Source organism: Phacochoerus africanus, chromosome 8, assembly GCF_016906955.1.
Source record: "Phacochoerus africanus isolate WHEZ1 chromosome 8, ROS_Pafr_v1, whole genome shotgun sequence".
NCBI classification, from domain to species: domain Eukaryota; kingdom Metazoa; phylum Chordata; class Mammalia; order Artiodactyla; family Suidae; genus Phacochoerus; species Phacochoerus africanus.
Genome location: NC_062551.1, coordinates 146,438,329 through 146,458,581, shown reverse-complemented (window position 1 = coordinate 146,458,581; position 20,253 = coordinate 146,438,329). Strand labels below are relative to the sequence as shown.

General features: G+C 40.7%; 1 protein-coding gene across 2 annotated transcripts in view; it reads left to right on the top strand.

Annotated features, from left to right (window-relative positions):
- Nucleotides 1-4,454: 4,454 nt before the first annotated feature.
- The window catches only part of LEPR (leptin receptor), a 91,154-nt gene continuing 75,355 nt past the window's right edge, over nt 4,455-20,253 (top strand). Inside the window, exons 1-2 of one of the 2 annotated variants that reach the window (XM_047788754.1) lie at nt 4,455-4,732; nt 5,051-5,095. The gene's annotated coding sequence lies outside the window, so the exon portion shown is untranslated. The remainder of the gene's footprint in view (nt 4,733-5,050; nt 5,096-20,253) is intronic. The other variant, XM_047788755.1, reaches the window with a different exon arrangement.

The following is a 20,253-nucleotide window of genomic DNA, read 5'->3' as shown; positions in this document are numbered from 1 at the left end:
GCATGATTCTGAAATAATTCTAGCCAACTATTCATTCATGGCAGTCTTTAGGGGCAATTATCTAGGAGTGATTTCTCCACATTATTGTCTTCAATTTTTATTGCATTCTTTGAGAGGCAAAGAAATAATTAATTTGGCTTTAGTATAAAATTTGTAGACTTTTGTAATTTCTCTTACACTCTGATGCCCAGGTCTGGTAAAGAGGTAAATAGACAATAAATAAGAAGATAGAGCATGAAGTGCTGAAAAAATGTAAAAGATAAAATTTCTTGAGAAAAAGTCATATTTTAGTCCAGGCTCTGATACTCATTTTAAGCTTGGAGTGAAATAATTTTCATTCTTGGTACTGAATTGTAAACAAATACTCCAACTGATTTTCTTTTCAACTCTAATAGTTTTTTGGTCACAGTTTGTATCGCTGCTGTGAGTTTCATTGATGTTGTACAGCTTTTTATGTATTCAGAGTAATACAATTCTTTTATACTCATACTGGTAGCATTTTTTTAAAGTTTATTTATTTACTTGTTTATTTGCTTTTTAGGGCCATACCCATGGCATATGGGGGTTCCCAGGCTAGGGGTCGAATCAGAACTATAGCTGCCAACCTACGCCACAGCCACAGCAACACAGGATCCTTAACCCAGTGAGTGAGGCCAGGGATTGAACCCGAAACCTCATGGTTCCTAGTCAGATTCGTTAACCACTGAGCCACGACGGGAACTCCTGATCATCATATTCTAACACATTGGCCTCCATGAGATGGTTCAGAGATGTGCCTGTGACCCAAGTAAGTAACTGAATGAGACTCATTTTGGTAGATATTAACATACTGGATGGTTGTTTATAATTGTAAGAACGGAAGAGTAGGAAGGAAACTCAAAGAGGGAAGAGGTGAAACAGGAGAGAGTGGAGTCATTGAAATAATTGTTTGTAAAGAGTTTCAAGAAGTGATGCCTCCATATTATAAAAATTAATAGTTGAAACTATCAACCAAAATACTTGGACAAATACTTTATCCACTTTAAGTAACGATAACTTCAGTTATGATTGATTAGTCCCAGCAGGATTTGTATCTGTGTAAATAAGCATGTATTGATTTTTTTAAAAAAGAGAATATAGATGGTCTCATTATTTTCTTTTTTCTTTCTTTTTCTTTTTCTTCCATACACACCTGTGGCATACATAAGTTCCCAGGCTAGGAGTCAATTTGGAACTGCAGCTGCCAGCCTAAGCCACAGCCACAGTAACACCAGATCCAAGCTGCGTCAGTGACCTACACCACAGCTCATGGCAACACAGGACCCTTAACCCACTGAGTGAGGCCAGGGATTGAACCCACATCTTCATGGATGCTATTCAGATTCATTACTGGTGAGCCACTTGGGAACTGCTGTTTTCTTTTTATTTTCTTTTATTTTTTGTCTTTTTTTTTTTTCCTTTTCTAGGGCCGCTCCTGTGGCACATGGAGGTTCCCAGGCTAGGGGCCTAATTGGAGCTGTAGCTGCCGGCCTAGGCCAGAGCCACAGCAACGCAGGATCCGAGCCGCATCTGCAACCTGCACCACAGCTCATGGCAATGCTGGATCCTTAACCCACTGAGTGAGGCCAGGGATCAAACCCGCAACCTCATTGTTCCTAGTCGGATTTGTTAACCACTGCGCCACGAGGGGAACTCCACTATTTTCTTTTTTAAATCAAAGTTTTTCTTTTAAGGATTTTTTTTCCCCCTCAATCAAGAAAATACTGAAAAAGTCATCTGTTCTGCTCTAGTAAATCCTATCGTCTCATTATAGAGTTGTTTTTCAATGTGGTGATAATTGCCTAGCTGATGTGTAGTGATTTATTTTTACTCATGTATTCATTCAATAACTCTGTATCAGGCTTCGGATATGCAGTAGACATAGTGCCAGAGGGAGTGAGATTCAAAGATGTCCCCTAACTTAGAATGTAAGGTCTATAGGAGCTCTTAACTTGAAGCCTGGGCCCTAGCAGATCACATTATCAGAAATGCATTCATATGGATGTAGAGTGTATTTCTGTATTGATTTAACAATGGTAGCTTCTGGGGTGCATGCTCAGCCTCTAAGTATTGCCTATGACTCAAACATGAATTGAAGGTTTGGGCCTCGGCACTTCTTTTTCTGATGGCAGTTATTCCTCATAAGCCTAGGTTTAATGATATTTATTTTTAGCAGTTCAAAATAAAATAATTATACTTGGTATCAATACTTTTTTTTTCTTCTTTTTAGGGCCAAACCTGTGGTATATAGAATTTCCCAGGTTAGGGGTTGAATCAGAGCTGCAGCTGCTGGTCTACGCCACAGCCTCAGCAACACCTAATCCAAGCTGCATCTGTGACCTATGCCGCAGCTTATAGCAAAGCCAGATCTTTAACCCACTGAGCAAGGCCAGGGATCAAATTTGCATCCTTATGGATATTAGTCGGGTTCTTAGCCCATTGAGCCACAATGGGAACTCCTCAATGCAGTTTTGAAATATGGTGCTGCCATGACACCCTGATACAATAGTAGGTGATGATTTTGGTCCCTGTTAGTTTACTAGCTTTAGTGGGTTGAATGATGGGTTTTCCCCCCAAATACATCCACATCCTCAACCCCAAACTGTGAATGTGACCTTATTTGGAAACAGCATCTGTGCAGGTTGAATTAAGTGAGGATCTCCAGCTTAGATTATCCTGCTTTGTCTGGTTGGTTCCAAAGCCAATGCCAAGTACAGGAGGCAGAAGAGAAGAAAGACACAGACACAAAGAAGACCTTGTGAAGGTGGAGGCAGAGACTGAAATGATGCAGCCACTGGCTGATGGGTTCCTGGAGCCACCAGAGGCTGAATGAGGCAAGGAACGATTCTCTCCTTTCAGAATTGTAGGGACCTGATGACACCTTGATTTTGGACTTATGGCCTCCAGACCAGTGAATGAATAAATTTCTGTTGTTTTAAGCACTCAGTCTGTGTTCTTTTGTTAAGGATCCCTAGAAAATTAGATACCAAATATCTAATTAAGGATTCTATTGTGTTGTTTTACCTCACAATAACTTGAGGAAATTAGTATCTCTACTCCAATTCTTTGTTTCCATCCAGGATGGAAACAAAGAATCTTGTCTCCAGTAAAGTGACACTGGCCCTGGGAGGATATTCCTCTAGGGAAAAAGTTCCATTTGCTTTTTTTTGTTTTGTTTTTTTATCTTTTCTAGGGCCACACCCATGGCATATGGAGGTTTCCAGGCTAGGGGTCTAATTGAAGCTACAGCTGCCAGCCTATGCCACAGCCACAGCAACACCAGATCCGAGCCTCGTCTGCAACCTACACCACAGCTCACGGCAACGCTGGATCCTTATCCCACTGAGCGAGGCCAGGGATCGAACCTGCAACCTCATGGTTCCTAGTGGGATTCGTTAACAACTTAGCCACAATCAGAACTCCGAAAAAGTACCATTTGTAAAGCTCCACAGGTTGGCCAATTGGCTGGGTTGGGAAGCAGGGAGGGAGACATTGCTTCTGCCCTGCCCATCTCTGGGCTATCTTCTCTTTATGTCTTTGATGCTTCTTCGAATAAGGATGTTGGGCAAATTCATTTTTAGAGACCTTTAAAAGTTAACCATCCACCCAATCTAGAGCGGTCCACTTCCCTTTATTCTTTTTTCCTTACCGGATTGGTTCCCTTCATATCACCCACAACAATGGATAATTACATGAATATTTGCTTGTCATAACACCAGGTTCAAGGAACATAATAACCACACCTAGCATATTGTCTGCACACAGTAGGTCCTCAATAAAAATGTATAAATAAATACACACATAGATAAATGAATATTTTGAGTAGAGAGCAAAAAAAAAAAAATAATGCTTACTACTTTGGCTTTGGAGTTAGACTCTTCAAGTCCGTTTTTTTTTTTTTTTTTTAACTTACTACGTCAAAAGCCACTGAATTTCCAGATTCAAAGAGAAGTGGTCATTTAGTTCAACCCTTCATTAGAAGCATGAGTGCCCTCTGCAGCTTTCCTGACAAGCATGACCCAAAATGCTTGGCTGGGTGAAACATCCTTGGTGACAGGAAACTCACTACCTCACTACTTCTGGTCTTTTTCATTTAGCTTTCCTTCCCACTCCCGGTTACTGCATTCTGTATTATAGCATTTTGCACACCTGATGCAGCAGGAGCCTGGAGGTCTAGAAGTGGGAGGCGCAGAGGGAACCCAATGCCCCTCCTAGGTCTGAGACTCCTGCTCAGGGTGGGCGCGCCTCGCCTACAGCTGGGTAAAGGACCGGCGCCACCTTCCCGCTGGGTTCGCCTTTATTCTCGGCTTCCCTGCGGGCAAGGGGTCCTCCTTCCCAAACGCCTCGCATTTCCTCCCCCAGGCCCGCTGCCGCGCGCAGCCGCATCCCTGCCGCCGCCCCAGTCACCTGCGTGGCCACCCGGCGGCTCGGGGGCCGCTCCTTCCGCCCCGGGAGTGGTGGCGGCGGGCGCGGGGCGCGCGGGAGGCCACCCGGCCCTCCCTTCCCTTTATTCTCTCCCCTCGGCTCCCCCTCCGCCCCTCCTCCCACACTCTGCCGCCTTCGCTCTCCGCAGAGTTGCCTGGCACCTTCCGCGACGAGTTTGGAGCCGCCCCACCGCAGAGCCCACGGCCCGCCGAGCACGAGCGACGCAGGTGCCCGAGCCCCCGCGCCGCCGCCATCTCTGCCTTTGCCAAGGTGGGACCCCGGCCTCAAGGTGGGACCCAACTCTCCCCGGGGCCCCTTACTTCCCCCTTTTCCCGCTCCCGGCCACGCGAGGAGCCGAACGCCGGGGCTGGAGCCCGCGGGCCACCTGGGGACCAGGAGGCCGGGGCCGCTTGGGCGGCGTCACCGGAGGGGCCCGTGCCTGGCGGGAGGGGCGGCGGGGGCTCTCGGCTCCCCGGAGCCAGGCTCTCGGGAGGCCCCCGGGGCGAGGAGCATCAGGGCGCGCGGTCCAGGGCCGCCAGCCTAGCCTTGGCGCGCACCTGCCGGGCGCCCCCGAAAGGACGTCCCATCTGGCCAACTTCTTTTCCAGGTCTTCTTGCTACTTTGGAAACTAAAGGGACCGCGACGGAAACCAGTAAGTCTTGGGGCCCTGAGGAAGGATTTGTAGGTTTGGATGACAAAAGAAAAAAAAAAAAGTGCTATAGGGGTGGTTTAGCCTGGAGCTTCTGTTACCCCTGTCTGCCACCCCAAGCAAGTTAATGAAATAAAACAAAACAATGAAACCCAATCCCAACCAAAACACTTATTTAAGGGAACTTGTAGGGATGAGAAAAAGAGACCTAATAGAAGAATCACTTCGGAAACCCCAGGTAGGAGGGGGCCCTTTGAGACCCTGGGTTTTTGGGGGTGCTATTTCTAGGACTTGGGGGAAGAGGAGGAGGTTGGCTCTTATAAGCCTGAGGGAGTTCCTTATATTGAGGGGCTACCTGGAGCGTCTTCTGTTAGCTTTCATTTCCTTAAGTATTGAAAGTATGTTGAAACAAATACTCTTTCAGAGCTCTGGACTTGGAGTCAGGACATCTGGATTTTGGTATGATTTGTCATGTACCATGACAGCTGTGGTTAGTTTAACCTCTTTGGGCCTCAGTTTCCTCATCTGTCAAGTTAGAAGCTTGGATTAAAATTCTGAGGGCCTTTTAATAATATCCAGGATGTTTCCCAACTTAAAAATGATTTAATTCTTTAACTTTTCAGCATGTTACAAACATGGCTAGATTTCGTAATTTTATAAAATCAAAAAAATCTGTATTGATCTTGGCATTTTGTTTACATGCATTTATAATGTATACTTTTAGGGTTTTCCAACCAAAACTTAAAGAGAAAAACACTTCTCAAAGAGCTTAGAAATATATAGTTTATATGTAAATATTTAACTCACCTCTCAGTCTAGCTTAAAGAATCATGTTCAACTTTGAGTTAATATTTGCAACACTGACAAAACATGTGGCTTTCGTATACTACTTACTCTCTTTCTGTATTGTATATTTGGAGGAAATAAAAATTGTTTTGGAGGAAAACAAAAATAGCACCCTTCCTATCAATTACTGTTCTTAAACAGTGTTTGCTGCTTTGTAGCATGAAGTTGTGTGTAGAATATAAAAAAAATGGTTTCAGACCACTTTAGAGCATCTCTGAAATTAAGCTCAATAGCAGAGATGCCAATTTTAGTAATGCATTTTTAGTTATTTGGAATGAATCCCAGAAAATAGCAGAGGTTAACTAAATAGATGAGCCAGAAATTAGGAATTCTCTCTCTCTCTCTCTCTCTCTCTCTCACACACACACACACACACACACACACACAGAGTTGTATAGAAAGTGAGTACTATACAGTATCAGTGAACTTTTTATTTTCTTTTGATAAAAATAAACAACTGTTGCCTTGTTTCAGCAGACAGAGAACGTTAGACTAGCTTTTTTGTTCGTTGTACTTCAGAATTATGTGAGACTAAGTCCTCAGTAGGTAGGTAGGTTTGGAAGTGTCTCTGGCTCTTTTTGGTGGCTTTGATCTACAATAAAATAATGTGTTCCCACCCAGCATGTGCTTTGTATTTCGTTTGGGAGAGCGGAATAGATTTGAAGGACTCTTATGAACACAGTGGATTGATTTTCACTGCCTTTTACCCTGTGAACTGGAAGTGTTGTCAGTCATTCCGGCCTGTGTCTTCCCTCATAGTCCCTGGTGAAGTAGGTGATTGTCTTCTTTGAAAGAAATGCCCAAAGAGTTAAGGAAATTGGTTGTCGAATAAACAGAGAGCAGTACAGCTCACACATCCTGGCTTCTGGTCTCTTGCTGGAAAACAAACTGAAAACAGGGGGTGGATCTGACTGCCCAGGGTCCAGCTCATTCATGGCTTGGGAGGGCCATCACGGCTGGCAGAAGCTCTAGTCCTCTTTTGTCATGAATTTGCCAAGAAAAAAACACTCGTGTCTTCACAGTTAGATCACTATTATATAACTAAATGGTTTGTGTTTATGAAGTGTAATATCCCAAGAGGGTCTTAGAAATAAAACTTTAAAAATATCCGGAAAAAGAAAAGAATTGCCTTGGCAGATATTATATTGCATTTTTCATACTGAGAGCCAAACACATACTAAAAACATGTCCTGTGGAGTTAAAAATGAAGAAAAGGGCTTACAGTCTGCCCTAATTCCTAAGATTTTATGTGATTTACAAATTCCACTTCTAATTAAATCAGAAAGGCACAAATGTTCACCTGCTGGCCAGTCCTAGAGTTTCAATTCAAATTTAGCCTGCTTATAATTTGAAATATCCCTTCTCAAATATTTTTAAACACTTTTGTAACTCCACAGTGTTATTTCCTGTTGGCTTTTCACACACATGATCTTATTAATCTTAATTTTTTTAACACTTTTAACTATGACATATAGAGGGAGAAGAGTTCTTAAAACAAATGTACTGGTTGACAAATAATATACCGAATCATAACAGATAATTATAAGGCAATTACCCCATTATTTACCATACAAGTAAGAGAATATGCAAATACTCAGAAACTTCTTGCTTGTTCCTTCCTAATCTTGTTTCCTTAAAAGGAAACATGAAACTTTTTTTTTTTTTTAAATTTTTTGGCCACCCTGTTGCATATGGAGTCCCAGGCCAGGGTTCAGGTCCTAACTGTGGCAATGGCCAGATCCTTAACCCACTGTGCTGGGCCAGGGATTGAACCTATATCCCAGAGCTCCAGAGCCGCCACAGGTCTTGTTGTGCCAGAGTAGAACTTCTTTGCTTAACATTATGTTTGTGGGACTGAACCATTTCTTCTTCTTTTTAAGGCATAAACTTTTAAAAAGAATTGTCTATAGTCCCTATCACTAATTCATTGCTTCACATTTTCTCTAAAATCTATTTGTATCACGCTTTTGTTTTCAGAAGTACTCTGCCTGTCATGGTCACTGGCGACATCACCTTTCCTAAACCCAATAGTCAGTTGTCACCTTTGATCTTCACCAATTCATAGCATTGTCACTCTCTGCTCTTTGTAATATTTCCTTCTTGACCTCGAGGACACCATGTATTCTTGATTTCTCTCGTCTTCACCCACCGTTGCCTCCTGTCCCTTTGGCTGGTCTCTCTTCTTCTCTCAGAGATATTACACTTAGAATGTCTTTTGATTTCTTTCTCTATTGGTCTTTTTAGGGCCGAACCCGCACCCAGGGCACATGGAAGTTCCCACGTGGGTGTCACATTGGAGCTGCTGCTGGCCTACACCACAGCCACCGCAATGCCAGATCTGAGCTGCATCTGTGACCTACGCTGCAGCTTGTGACATGTGCTGGATCCTCAATCCACTGAGGGAGGCTAGGGACCAAACCTGCATTTCATGGATACCAGTCAGGTTCTTAACCAGTGAGCCGCAACAGGAACTCCTTATTAAAAAAATGTGTAATGGAGGTTTTTTTTGTTGTCATTGTTTTACAGCTGCACCTGCAGCATATGCAAGTTCCCAGGCTAGGGTCACCAGGTCCTTAACCCAATGAACAAGGTCAGAATTGAACTTGCATCCTCTCGGACACTATGTTGGGTTCTTAACCCACTGAGCCACTGCAGGAACTCCTTAGAAGGTCTTAATCTGTAGTCCTTGGGAGCTCTGTTCTCTCTACCTCCTTCGATGATGTCATACAGTCTTTATATTTGTACAGTGATGACTCCAAAATGATAGCTCGAGCTTTGAGTTCTCTTTCTGAACTTCAGACCTCTGAATCCAGTTGCCCGCTCAGCATTTCCATGAACATGTCTAGTAGACATCTCCAATTTAACATGCCGCAAATGTAATCTTCATCATGCCCAAGCCCACACTATCTGCAGCCCTCCCCATCTCCATCCTTCATGCTGCTCAGGCCCCAAACCTTGGAATCACCTTTGATATCTCCTCTTCCCTCGTACCTTAGTTGTAATGTGCCAGCAAGTCCTCTTTGCTCTATCTTCAAAATAATTTCTAACTATGATTACTGTTTTTACCTCTGTGGCTGCCTTCCTAGTCTGAGCTGCCATCATCTTCCACGTGGATTAGCGAAAGGACCTCCTAACCAGTCACACTGCTTTTATCCTTTGCCCTCCGTAATCCATCCTCAAAATTGCAATCAGAGCTCTTTCTTACAACATATGTCAGATGATGCACTTTTTTCTCCAAAATCTCCAGTGCCTTTCTAGTTCATGCAGAGTCAAATCCTAGAAGACCAAAATCTTTAGAAACATCTATGAAGTGCCACGAGATTCCCTCCACCCCCCTTTAACCTATCTGACCTCATTTCCTGTTTTTCCCACTCATTGAGTTCCAGCCACACTGGTCTCCTTCTATTCTTTGTGTATATCAGAGACACCTTAGCTCTGCCCGAAAGGCTCTTCTTCCAGATGTCCCCAGGACTTACTTCCTTTATTTATTATTATTATTATTATTTTTTACAAAACCAAATCTTTTATTATTAGATGCAAAAGACATGAAATTGCTTGGTCAAATTGCTATGGAAGTCTCTAAATAATGCATACCAGCTGGTTCTCTGGATTCCTCATTATTGACCAGTAACAGGTCATAGATGGCCAGCACACAGTGGATCCCACTTTGAGTAGATCTCTTCTAGTTTATTGCTATTTTACAGATGAGAAAACAGAGGTGACACAGCTGTTTAATGAAAGAGCCAGTATTGAATTGTACATCTCCAAAATGGTTCCTGATATACATTATTAACCTTAATGAAAATGCTAAATATTTATTGAGAGCTTGATTAAAGGCTAAGTACAGTGTTTTATAAGGATTATCTTGCAGTCACTTCACACCCTTGTCATTGAGATTCGGCCAGTGTCCTCATTTTATGCTTGAGGAAACTGAAGTTTAGAGAGGTTAATGGCTAGCCCAAGGCTCCTTGATTAAGTAGATGATGAAGCTGAGGTTTGAACTCGTTTAATTGCAAAGTAAATATGTTTATATTGGAGTTCCCATCGTGGCGCAGTGGAAATGAATCTGACTGGGAACCATGAGGTTTTGGGTTTGATCCCTGGCCTTGCTCAGTGGGTTAAGGATCCAGCATTGCTGTGAGCTGTGGTGTAGGTCACAGACCTGGCTCGGATCTGGTGTTGCTGTGGCTCTGTCATAGTCCAGCAGCTACAGCTCTTATTAGACCCCTAGCCTGGGAACCTCCATATGCTGTGGGTGTGGCCCTATAAAGACAAAAAAAAAAAAAAAAGACACACACACAAAAAATGTTTGTATTAATCAGAGTTCTGCAGAGAAATTAGACCAATGTGTATGTATGTGTATGCGTGTGTGTGTGCATGAACAGATTTATTTTAAGAAATTGACTCACTCAATTATGCAGGTAGGCAAATCCCACAGTCTGAGGGGAGAGCCAGAAGCTGGAGACCCAGGAGAACCATGTGTAGTTCTAGCTTGAGTTTGAAGACCTGAGGACCAGTGCTGTAGTTCCTCCAAAGGCTGGCAGGCTTGAGACACAAGAAGAGGCAATGCTTCATTTAGAGTCCAAAGGCAGAAAACAAACAAACAAACAACAGCTTATGTCTCACTTCAAAGGCAGGAAAGCAGGAAGAATTCTCTCTCATGCAACAGTCAGCTTTTTTGTTCTATGCAAGCCTTCAACTGATTGGGTGAGGCCCACACACTTTAGGGAGGGCGATCTGCTTTATTCATTCTACCAGTTCAGATTTTTTTTTATTTTAATGGTTTTATTTTTTCCATTATAGCAGGTTTACAGTGTTCTGTCCATTTTCTACCATATGGCAAGGTGACCCAGTCACACATACATGTATACATTCTTTTTTCTCACATTATCATGCTCCATCATAAGTGACTAGATACAGTTCCCAGTGCTATACAGCAGGATAACATTGCTTATCCATTCCAAAGGCAATAGTTTGCAGCTATTAATCCCAAATTCCCAGTCCCTCCCTATCCCTCCTCCTCCTCCTTGGCAACCACAGGTCTGTTCTCCAAGTCCATGAATTTCTTTTCTGTGGAAAGGTTCGTTTGTGCCATATATTAGATTCCAGATGTAAATGATATGGTATTTGTCTTTCTTTTTCTGACTTACTTCACTTAGTATGAGAGTCTCTAGTTCCATCCATGTTGTTGCACATGGCATTATTTTGTTCTTTTTTATGGCTGAGTCGTATTCCATTGTGTATATATACCACATCTTCTTAATCCAGTCATATATTAATGGGTATTTAGGTTGTCTCCATATCTTGGCTCTTGTGAATAGTGCTGAAATGAACATATGGACACATTTGTCTTTTTGAAGGAAAGTTTTGTCTGGATATATGACTAAGAGTGGGATTGCTGGGTCATATGGTAGTTCTATATATAGTTTTCTAAGGTACCTCCATACTGTTCTCCACAGTGGTTGTACCAATTTACATTCCCACCAATAGTGCAGGAGGGTTCCCTTTTCTCCACACCCTCTCCAGCATTTGTTATTTGTGAACATATTAAAGATGGCCATTCTGACTGGCGTGAGGTGGTACCTTATAGTAGTTTTGATTTGCATTTCTCTAATAATCAGTGATGTTGAGCATTTTTTCATGTGCCTGTTGGCCATCTGTATATCTTTGGAGAAATGTCTGTTCAGGTCTTTTGCCCATTTTTCTATTGGGTTGTTGGCTCTTTTGCTCTTAAGTTGTATAAGTTGTTTGTATATTTTAGAGATTAAGCCATTGTCAGTTGCATCATTTGAAATTTTCGCCCATTCTGTAAGTTGTCTCTCTCTTTCTCTCTTTTTTTTTTTTATGGTTTCCTTTGCTGTGCAAAAAGCTTGTTTGGTTTGATTAGGTCCCATTGGTTTGTTTTTGCTCTTATTTCTGTTGTCTTGGGACTGACCAGAGAAAATATTTTTAAGGTTGATGTCAGAGAATGTTTTGCCTATGTTCTCTTCTAGGAGTATGATGGTGTCTTGTCCTATGATTAAGTCTTTAAGCCATTTTGAGTTATTTTTGTGTATGGTGTGAGGGTGTGTTCCAGTTTCATTGATTTACATGTCATTGTCCAGTTTTCCTAGCACCACTTGCTGAAAAGACTGTCTTTTTCCCATTTTATGTTCTTGCCTCCTTTGTCAAAGATTAATTGACTGTGGGTGTCTGGGTTTATTTCTGGATTCTTTGTTCTGTTCCATTGTTGTTGTTGTTGCTATTTCTTGGGCCGCTCCCTCGGCATATGGAGGTTCCCAGGCTAGGGGTTGAATCGGAGCTGTAGCCACAGACCTACGCCAGAGCCACAGCAGCGCGGGATCCGAGCCACATCTGCAACCTACACCACAGCTCACAGCAACGCCGGATCGTTAACCCACTGAGCAAGGGCAGGGATCGAACCCGCAACCTCATGGTTCCTAGTCGGATTCGTTAACCACTGTGCCAGGACGGAAACTCCTCAATTTTTTTTTGTTGATGGAATGCTGTTGCTGACAGTGGCTGTTTTTTGTTTGTTTTGCCATTTCTTGGGCTGCTCCCCACGGCACATGGAGGTTCCCAGGCTAGGGGTCGAATCGGAGCTATAGCCGGTGGCCTACACCACAGCCACAGCAACGCGGGATCCCAGCTGAGTCTGCAACCTACAGCACAGCTCATGGCAACACCGGATCCTTAACCCACTGATCAAGGCCAGGGATGGAACCCGAAACCGCATGGTTCCTAGTCGGATTCGTTAACCACTGCTCCATGACGGGAACTCCTGATAGTGGCTTTGTTTATTTGTTTTCATTATTGGGTATTTTTATTCTGTGAATATGATACCTTTATTTATTTTTTTTTACTAGCTCTGATTAAGAATAATTGGGTCATTTCCATCCCTCTTTTCCTCCCTACCTTCCTTCATTTCTTTCTTTCACTACCTAAATAAACTACATATGATTCTTCTGCAAATATCTTGGTGCATAGATGTAGAGTTTTTTTTTCAAGCATAAAACTATTAGTCAAATTACTCAATCACAGAACTTGTAGATACCAGCTTTATTAGATAATGCCACACTTGTCCAGTGCGAAAAAAATAAATCTGGGAATACTGGGGAGCAGCAATGCTTTAGTTTTCTATTGCTGTGTAATTAATTTCCCCCAAATTTAGTGTTTTAAAAACTTGTTTAAAACAACAAATATTTATTATTTTCAACTATTGAGAGTTCATATAGGTATGGTTTTGTTTCTGGGCTCTGTATTTGTTCCTTTGTTTTCTTTCTGTAATTACTACAGATTTATATTAGGTCTTTCTGTCTGGTAGGTAGGAGAGCAAATCCTCCCACTTTGTGCAATTTTCTCAGGAGTGCTGTAGCCTTTCTTGGTCCTTTGCCTTTCCATATACATCTTTTTTTTTTGTCTTTTTGCCATTTCTTGGGCCGCTCCTGCGGCATATGGAGGTTCCTGGGCTAGGGGTCGAATCGGAGCTGTAGCTGCCAGCCTACGCCAGAGCCACAGCAACGCAGGATCCGAGCCGCGTCTGCGACCTACACCACAGCTCACGGCAACGCTGGATTGTTAACCCACTGAGCAAGGGCAGGGATCGAACCCGCAACCTCGTGGTTCCTAGTCGGGTTCATTAACCACTGCGCCACGATGGGAACTCCCATATACATTTTTTGAATCAGCTTGTCAAATTCTAAAAAATCTGTCAGGGAGATTTTATTGAGATTATTTTGAGTATATAAACAATTAAAATGAAATTGATGTCTTTTAAATATTCAGTCTTAGAATTCATGACTCTCTCCAATATATTTAGGTCTTCTCTAATATATTAAATGTAAGTATAGTCTAATTTTTCCATTAGGAGTTCTTGAACATCTTCTTGTTAGATTTATTCAAAGCACCTGCATTTTTTTGAAATTATTTTAAATGATATTTTAAAAATTTATTGTCTTTTTGTTACTGCCATATGGAAATAAATTTGATCTTTGAAAGTATTTTTAAAATAACAGCTTTATTGAGCTATAATTAGCATATCATGAAATTCATCCTTTTACAGTGCACAATTCACTTTTTTTGTGTGTGTGTCTTTTTTAGGGCCACATCCGCAGCCTGTGGAAGTTCCCAGGCTAGGGGTCAAATTGGAGCTACAGCTGCAGACCTATGCCACAGCCATAGCAACTCAGGATCTGAGCTGCGTCTGCTACCCACACCACAACTCATGGCGATGCCGGCACCTTAACCCACTGATTAGGCCAGGGATTGAACTGTGTCCTCATGGATACTGGTTGGATTCATTATCACTGAGCCATGACGGGAACTCCATAGATAATAATTCTTCACAAGATATAGAATTTCAAAAATATAGAATTTCAAAAATTAGGTCATTTTCTCAGTTTTTTGATGGTATCCTTTGAAGTCCCAAAGTTTTTAATTTTAATCAAATCCAGTTTATGTATTTTTGTCTTTAGTTTTTGTGTCCTAAGAAACCCTTACTTAATTCAAAGTCAAGTAGATTCACTTCTGTGTTTTCCTTATAAGAATTTTGTAGTTTGTAGCTTTTACATTTAGTTTTTATTTTTTTTAATTTTTATTTTTTATATTTCTTAAATGATTTTTATTTTTCCATTATAGTTGGTTTTAGTTTTTTTTTTGTCTTTTGTCTTTTGTTGTTGTTGTTGTTGTTGCTATTTCTTGGGCCGCTCCCGCAGCATATGGAGGTTCCCAGGCTAGGGGTCAAATCGGAGCTGTAGCCACCAGCCTACGCCAGAGCCACAGCAACGCGGGATCCGAGCCGCGTCTGCGACCTACACCACAACTCACGGCAACGCCGGATCGTCAACCCACTGAGAAAGGGCAGGGACCAAACCCGCAACCTCATGGTTCCTAGTCGGATTCGTTAACCACTGCGCCACGATGGGAACTCCGGTTTTAGGTTTTTGATTACTTTCATTATATGGAATGAAGAAGGGACCAACTTAGCCCTTTTGCATGTGAATATCTACTTGTCTCAACACGATTGTTGAAAAGACCATTCTTTCCCCATGTTTAGGCACCTTATCAAAAATCAATTTGTCAAAAATGTAAGGGCTTATTTCTGGAATCTCAGTTCTATTCCATTGATCTATATTTTTATCCTTACTCCAGGTACTACACCATCTTGATTACTGTATCTTTGAAACAAGTTTTGAAATCAGAAGTAAACCCTCCAACTTTGTTTTTTTCAATATTGTTTTAGCTATTCCCTTGTTTATCCATATGAACTTTAGAATCAATGTGTCAATTTCTGCTTGAAATGTAGCTGGGATTTTGAAGGGTTTGCATTGAATATGAGAGTAATTGAAGAAGTATTAATATCTTAATAAAATTAAGTCTTTCAGTCCATGAACATGAAATATTTTTCCATTTATTTAGGTATTCTTTACTTTCTATCAGTGATATTTTTAGTATTCAGTTTACAAATAGTTGCATTTCTTTTGTTGAAGATATTCCTAAGTATTTTATTCTTTCTGATGCTGCTGGAAATGGAATTATCTTTTATTTCAGATTATTCATTGCTAATGTATAGAAATAGAAATGATTTTTGTATATTGATTTTGTATTCTGCAACCTTGCAGAACTTATTAGGTGTCATATATTTTGTAAATTCCTTAGTGTTTTCTTGTATAAGTTTGGGTCACCTGGGAATACAGATCCTTTTGCTTCTCTCTTTCTAATCTGGATGCCTTCTATTTCTTTTTCTTGCCCAATAGCCCTGGCTAACCTCCAGTTTAATAGAGAGGAAAAGTGAATAACTTTGTCTTGTTCCTTATCTTGGCAGGGAAGCAGCCAGTCTTTCACCACTAAGTATGATGTTAGCTGTAGGTTGTTCATATGTAAGCTTTTACCAAGTTGAAGTTATTTTCCATTCCTAGTTGAATGTTTTTGTCTTAAAATGGCATTGGAGTTTGTCAAATGCTGAATGATCATGTCTTTTATTCTATTATTACTATTGATTGATATGTGGATTGATTTTCATATTTTAAACCATACTTTATTTCTGAGTTAAATCATAATTGGTCGCAGTGTATAATCCGTTTTATACATTGCTGGATTTGGTTTCTTAGTTTTGCATCTGTATTCATAAGGGATCTTGGTCTGTAGTTTTCTTTTATTGTGCTGTCTTTGGTTTTGATATCAGAGTAGTGCTGGCCTCATAGGGTAAGCTGGGAAGTATTTAAAATAGTGTTGTTTTATACAGTTATCTTTTTCACCAGCAACCTTGATGAATTTTGTAATTAAGTTAAACAAATTACCTATAGATCCATTGGGATTGTCCACCTTTCTTGTCATTTATGAATAATGACAGTTTTGTTTCCTCCTTTATAATCCTTAAATTTTTTCCACTTCCATTATTGTCTTGACTAGGACCTCAGGTATAATGCTGATTTGAAGTGCTGACAGGGAAAATCATTTCATATTAAGAATGATGTTTGCTTTGGATTTTGGTAGATACCCCTTTACAGAAGTAACACTTTTGTTCCATTTCTAGCTGGCAAACAGTTTTTTAAAATCATGAATAGATATCAACCATTATCAGATGCTTTTTTAATATTTGCTGATATAATCGGATGCCTGTTCTCCTTCAGTATATTAATGGAGTGAATTACATTAAGTGCTTTTTCAAATATTAAATTGTAGTATTCCCCTTGCCCACTACCCTCAGTGTGACAGTCCTACTCATTCTATATGAGCATTTGATGCTTTGCAGAATTCCATTTGCTAATATTTTGCTAAGGATTTTTGAAAGTCTAAGATAAAATTGGCTCTAACCTTGCTTTTTCAAATTGTCCTTGTTGTGTTTTGGTATTAAGTTATATTAATTATAGATCTGAATTGCCAAATGTTGACTTTTTTCTAGTCTCTGGAAGGGTTTTTGTTAGTGTAAAATTATTTGTTTTATTGTGAAAACCTTTGGTGGAACCAGATTTTTGACCATGGATTGAATTTTTTCCTGGTTACATGAACTACTCAGGTTTCTTAATTCCTCCAACCCTCCCTTTGTCTCTTTATCCTTCTCTTTCTTTCTATTGAGTCAGCTTTGGTAAATTATATTTTCCAGGAATTTTCCCATTTCATCTAAAGGTTCAAAATTATTTGGCATAAAGTTGGTCCTGATTAATTCTGCATTTATGTCTCCCTTTCATTGCTGATACTGGTTATTTGTACTCTCTCTCAATCACATCAGAATTTATTTTGTTTTTCAAAACACCCAGTTAAGGGAGTTCCTGTCGTGGCACAGCAGAAACGAATCTGACTAGGAACCATGAGGTTGCCGGTTTGATCCCTGGCCTTGCTCAGTGGGTTAAGAATCCGGCGTTGCTGTGAGCTGTGGTGTAGGTTGCAGATGCAGCTCAGATCTGGCATTGCAGTGGCTGTGGTGTAGGCTAGCAGCTACAGCTCTGATTAGACCCCTAGCCTGGGAACCTACATATGCCGTGCGAGTGACCCTAGAAAAGGCAAAAAAAGACCAAAAAACCCCCAAAAAACCCACCAATTTTATATTTGTTGGTTCTCAATTTTGCATGTTTGTTTTCTGTTTTGTTAATATCACTCTTTAGTATCTTTAGTATTCCCTCCACCTTACTTTTCTTAATATTCTTTTTTTTTTGTTTTGCTATTTTATTCTAACATCTTAAAATGAGTGATAGCTCATTAATTTTCATCTTTTCTTCTTTTTTTGAAATATTATTTATTTCTGACTTTGAATTTTCCTCTCAGTACTCCTTTATCTGCATGATATAATTTAAGTTTTGAGATGCTTTTTTTCACTATCATCATTTTAAAATATATTTTGATTTTTATTATATAATTTTTTTGCTCAGTGGCTTACTCAGAAATTTTTTCTTTTCAATAATGTCCTAATGTATGGCATTTGTGTAGTTATATTTTTCCTATTTTTTTCCCCACTTAAAAACACTTTTAGGAGTTCCTGTCATGGCTCAGCAGAAACGAATCTGACTAGTTTTCATGAGGACCAGGTTAAGGATCCGGCACTGCCATGAGCTGTGGTGTAGGTGGCAGATGCGGCTCTGATCTGGCATTGCTTGGCTGTGGCGTATGCCAGTGGCTATAGCTCTGATTCAACCCCTAGCCTGGGAACCTCCATATGCCATGGGTGTGGCCCTTAAAAAAAGCAGTTTTAGGGAATGTAGTGAGTATGATTTTAGTCTTTTGGATTTATTTGTAATTTGCTTTATGTTTTCATATATGGTCGGTTTTTATAAATGGCCCACTGGTGACTAAAAATAATGTGTAATCTATAGTTTAGGGGAACAGAGGTCAATGTATGTCAAACTTGTTAATGTTTTTGTTCGTGTCACTTGTTAATATTGTTTCAATTTCATATATCTTCATGTATTTATGTCTGCTGTTCTGTTCATTCTTTAGGAGAGTAGTATTAACATTTTATACCATGTATGTGATTTTCTGTTTTTTTCCTCTTAGTATTCTGAATTTTCATCATATATATATATTTGAAGCTACATTGTAATAAGCATATATTATTTTATACTATGATATATGTATACATGTAAAATTATATATTACTGCTGAGTGGAAGCTTTCATCAATTTGGAGTGATTCTCTTGAATTATATTTGTTTTTCTATAGCGTTTTGTTAAGGGGATATTATTTTAAAATACCCATTTATTTAACAACCTTTTTCTTTTCTTTCTTTTTTTATTTTTATTCTTTGTCTTTTTTAGGGCTGCACCTGTGGCATATGGAGGTTCCCAGGCTAGGGGTCCTAGTTGGAGCTGCAGCTGCCGGCCTAGACCACAGCCACAGCAATGCCAGATCCGAGCCATATCGGCAACCTACGCCACAGCTCACAGCAATGCCGGATCCTTAACCCACTGAGCAAGGTCAGGGATCAAACCTGCAACCACATCGTTCCTAGTCGGATTTGTTTCTGCTGTGCCTCAACGGGAACTCCTTTAACAACCTTTTTCAATGGTTCTGACCTAGGATTATCCTCATAAACTTCCTGTTGGCTTCAACCTGAAAACCAAAATATCCATTTTTATAACTCTTGAATCTACACCGCTGACATGCTGAGCTTAAAGATGTGCTTAATGCCTTGGTAATATTTTTAAGTGAGTTTTAGTAATGTTTATAAGAAATATCAGACACAGAAATGCTGACTATGTAGAAAAATCACTGCCAGATTTAAATGCCATGTACTTGGAAGTTTAAAATCTTTCCCCAAATGTGAACACTCAATATGTCTAAGGCAGGCTGGGTGAAACTTTTGTGGATATAGATTCTCACTGAATAGAAGTTAGCAAGCCATTTATTCTTCCATAAAATTAGTAGTTAGTTTCTTCCCACGTATAATTTTATGGTACCAGCATCGAGTCCCCAGTAGTGAATACAGTCCATTTGCAGTTAGTATTTGCTTGGCATTGGAATCTTTGGGTGATCCAGTCCCCTGGGTGAAAGCTGTGGCTCTGCTTGCCTAGCATGGACACTGGCTGAGGGGAGAATGGAACTCTGCGAGCCCTTGTCTGTGGACTGTGGATGGTCTTTGAGGAGAGTCAAGCATTTGAGAACTATTTTTATTAAACTGAAAAAAAAATTTTTATTAAAGCGTAGTTGATTTACAATGTTGCCCCAGTTTCTGCTGTAAGCAAATTGACCCAGTCATAGTGTGTGTGTGTGTGTGTGTGTGTGTGTGTGTGTGTGTACACACATTCCCATTCTCTCTCGCTCTTTTTTTTTTTGTCTTTTTAGGGCTGCACATGTGGCCTGTGGAAGTTCCCAGTCTAGGGGTCAAATCGGAGCTGTAGCTGCCAGTCTACGCCAGAGCTGCAGCAACACCAGAACCTAGCCGTGTCTGTCTGCAACCTACACCACAGCTCATGGCAACGCTGGATCCTTAACCCCCAAGGGAGGCCAGGGATTGAACCCACATCCGCATCTTCACGGATATTAGTTGCATTCATTACCTCTGAACCATGATGGGAACTACATATATATTCTGTTTCTTATGTTATCTTCCATCATGGTCTATCCCAAGAGACTGGATGTAGTTCTCGCTGCTATACAGCAAGACCTCATTGCTTATCCACTCTAAATGTAATAGTTTGCATCAGCTGACCCCAAACTCCCAGTCCATCTCACTCCCTCTTCCCGCCCCCTTAGCAACCACAAGTCTGCTCTCTATGCCTGGGGGTCTGTCTCTGTTTCATAGATAGGTTCATCTGGAGAACAATTTTAACAAAATTTTGGGGGTACCCTTTGGGCCTCTTTAAATCCAGCTGGAGTGCTGT